Genomic DNA, 4,374 nt, shown 5'->3' on the forward strand with positions numbered 1-4,374 from the left:
GGAAAAGAAATGCAAGACCTCAATAATAAAAATTATAAAACATTGTTGAGAATAATTAAAGGAGACCTAAGTAAGTGCAGAAATATTCCATATTCATGGATATGAAAATGCAGTTAGATTTATTTTTGCTGGGGTGCCGGGGTGGCTCAATCAGTTAGGCATCCAACCCTTGATTTAAGCTCAGATCATGATCTCACAGTTCGTGGGTTCAAGTCCCACATTGGGCTCTGCACTAATAGTGCAAAACCTGCTTGAGATATTCTTCTCCCTCTCTCTCTGCCCCTGCTTGTGCTCTCTCTCTCAAAATAGATAAATAAATTCAAAAAAATATTTTTATTTTTGAAAATTCACCTATATATTCTAATTAATACCAATAATCATCCTAGCAAGTATTTCTTTTTTTTTAATGGAAATTGATGAGCTGATTTCAAAATTAATATGACACTGTAGAGAACCTAGAATAGATAAAACAATGTTGAAAAAGAACAATGTTGACAGATGGACTGCCCAACCCAGATTCTCTAGAATCAATGTAATGAGAAATGGGTATAAGGCTAGACAGCTATATCAAATAAATATGAAAAAAAGTCCAAAATAGACTTAAATTTCATTGTTTTACCATGACCTCATAGCAATTCAGTAGGAAAGAAAATCTCTTCAACAAATTATTCTGAAAATTAAATAGCAATATGGGGACAAAACAACCTCAATCTTTGCTCCAGGCCATGGAGCACAAAAACTAATTCAGGTCTAAATTAATCATAGATCTAAATAGAAAAGAAAGGCTCTAAAGCTTCTAGAAGAAAACATAAAAGATGATTTTAATGAGCTGGTATCCCAAATGTAGTGTTTTGCCCTTTTTCCTTACATTATTTTGTAGTCCTTTTCTCATGCTGCTACATAATTTTAATAGTTGGCAATTTTGAGAACCATATAATATTATATTAACTCAATGTTACAATTTATCTAACATTATCCACATCTACACATTTAAGCCATTTCCTTTTTCTGTCACTATTTGAAGTGAGCTGGCATTATAAAGTATTTTACTTTGGAACATTTGGTATGATGCTTTCTCAACATTCAGCTTGCTGTACCAAAGTATTTGAACACATTTATTTATTTATCTTGATTTGGATTATAAAATTGCTTTTCTAAAGGATGCACCAATCTATCTTAAGCCCTTCAAGGAATCATGCTGCATTCTTTTGTGCTTTCATTAACCCTGCCCACTTGATCTCTTCACGACTAGATTTGGAGAGTGAGCTCGTATTTTCTATTTAAATTTAAGATTTCTTTTCTCACTGGAAGTTTTTCTTGATATTTCTTCCATTTTTTATTTTTTTATTGTTTGAAATATTTTAAAATACATGTCCCTCTTCAGTGCTCTCATAAAATCCTACGTGTTCATGTGTCATTGTAATAACCTTCTTCAGGACGGGATCAATGGCTTATTTAACTTATAAACCCAGCTCCTGTCACTATACAACATATAAAATTGATACTCAATAAGCACTTGTTGGGTGAATATATAAATCAATACAGGTTACCAATAATGTATGGGTGTTGCCAAGTTTCTGTAGCACCTTAATATATAGTTCGATTCTTTTATATTATTTTGCTAATTGAGTAGATGTGAAATGTCCCATTGACTATACTTTTTAAAATTTTTTTTAAGTTTTAATTTATTTAATTTTGAGAGAGACAGAGACAGCTTGAGCGGGGGAGGGGCATAGAGGGTGGGATAGAGAGAACCCCAAGCAGGCTCTGCACTGTCAGTGAAGAGAACCATGGGGCGCTCAAACTCACAAAACCATGAGATCATGACCTGAGCTAAAACTGAGAGTCAGAACCTTAACTCACTGAGCCACCCAGGTGCCCCAACTTTTTAAAAATTAATAGTCATGGGGCTTTTGGGTGACTCAGTTGGTTAAGTATTGGACTTTGGCTCAGGTCATGATCTCACTGTTGGTGAGTTCCAGCCCTTATTGGACTCTCTGCTGTCCGCACAGAGCTGCTTCAGATCTTCTGTCCACCTTTCTCTCTGCCCTTCCTCCACTTGCACACACGCATGCTCTCTCTCTCAAAAATAAACAAATAAATTAAAATAAAAATTAATAGCCAAGTTAACAATCTATGCTTATTATTTTAGTTTCCTCTTATGTGAAATTTATTTCATTATATGTTTGAAATGATCATAGTAGTGTGGTACTTCTTATTCTACTCAATTTTAACCCATCTGTGATTTTTTTATTTAACCATGTGAAAGATTTGAAATATGCTGAATTATTTCTGCTTCTCCACTATTTGCTAATGTGTGTTCAATCCATCTTCCTTCAATTGAATTCCAACTGTGAACCCACCATATATGAAGCCATAACAAATATAAAAATCAAAAACACAATCCAGACTTCCAAGAAGCTTAGAGAATACAATATAATGTGACAGGCAACATTATGGTACTTACCACCTAAAATTAGAGCAAAAAGGAAACACAGTCTATGCTTTTTGTAAGAACCAGGTCAGACTTTTTACAGAGAAATTTTGACACATGAAAAAAGAATAAATTGCATTTCAGAGTGGTAACAGCATATCCAAAGGCACCTAATGTTGATAGAGTTTTAGAGAAATGACAAATAATTTCACAATTCTGGACTCAAGGTCGGTGGGGGAGGTGGGGGAGATAGACAATGAGGCTGGATATTTAGGTACAGCTAGATTATAAATAGCATAGTGTTTATATTAAAAAGTTCAGTATTTTATTCTGAAGTTTATGAATGGGGAGACAAAAAATTTTAAGACATGGGGATAATACTATCAATTGTGCTTTCACATTGTTAACATTAAATACAAAATGAAATTCCTTGAGCAAACTGTTTCTAAGCCATGTAACCAAAACTAAAAGCTTATTTCACGAATTTAGGTGATTTCTTGTAAATGCCTCTGATAATCATAAAAGAAACTGAAACTGTCTTCCTAAAAATTGTATGAAGTCACTTTTAACCAATCCCCTGCTGTCTGAAAATCCCCTTTTGTAACTATCAGTCATTGCCAAAATTAAACAACTTCTTTATTTTCACTTTATAAGACATCCTTTAACTTCATGCCCTTGAGCTTCATATCAGTCTTTGAAGCCCTCAGTTTGTGAATTGTTCTACATGCACAGTAAACTTTTGCTAACTGCTGTTTATTGATTTGGTGGTTTTAATTTTTTCTATTTCTGGATTTTTCAGAATATAAACAGATAAAACAGATTTTTTTACATAGTTAATTTTATTCAACAGCCTTACTATTTATAGAAAACATTTTTTATCAGGTTGCAACAATAATCACACATATTTATTGTAATTAAAGTAATTCATATCAGAGGTACTCAAGATCCAATTAATTGGGTCCCATCATTATTTTAACACCATCGTTCAATATTTTGATTGTTTCCAATTTTTAAAAAAGATCTTATAAATAATATGGTAGTGCACATATTTGTACATAAATATTTATGCAGAGGTTGTTGTCTCTGCCAAATTATCAAGTAACTTATAAAACACATTTCCTCCTCTATCTCTGTCCCTTCAATGTCAAACACCCTGATAAGTGCTAGTCAAGGAGAACCTTTAACTCAGTGATTGGGAGATGTTTCTACATCCACCAGAGGGCGACAGAGCACAGTTTGCAAAATATTACTGTTCGGTAGTTTCCCGGCTGGAGTAATTTATGTCTAGAGTTGCTGACTTATTAGACTGCATCACACATTCAAGCTACTGCCAGAACCCCTGTTATCTGTTATTTGTTCAAAAGGAGAAAGTGACCATAGCTTCTGTCTTCACACAGGGAGAAACCGGGGCATACAGATCAAAAGATCCAGGAATGACTTAAAGAATTGGAAGGGACTCTGGATGTCTCATTCTTTTTGAGCACAAGCCCAAAATGCAAGGAGAGGACAAAAGTGAATTACCCATTCTTACACCTTTCAGAGTTTCAAATGGAGATTGAACCAATGATTTCCTTTCATTTTGATAAAGTAGGTCACAAGTGAGATCACTGTGACCTTGGACCTCCAACTTTTTTGCATTTCCTTGACTTTATAAAGCAGACTGTCTAAATACAGCCTGGAGGCACACAGCCTAATGCAGCCAGTCCTTTGCTCACATTACAGTAACTGGAGACTCAAAAGAGGGAGGGATTAAGTCCCATTACTTACATATTGGTCAAAGAGAATTTCCAAGTTCTCCAGTTCCAGAGGTTGCTAAGAATCAAAACATAGGAAAACATTCTTATGACCAGGGCTTACAAATTAGCACAAATCTATCTCAGATTCATTATAGATTTAAAATGTACTATTTAACACACCCTGTATGTTTATTACTTCTCTTT

This window comes from Puma concolor, chromosome D1 (genome assembly GCF_028749965.1).
Source record: "Puma concolor isolate L17-30 chromosome D1, mPumCon1.1.hap2, whole genome shotgun sequence".
Lineage (NCBI taxonomy): Eukaryota > Metazoa > Chordata > Mammalia > Carnivora > Felidae > Puma > Puma concolor.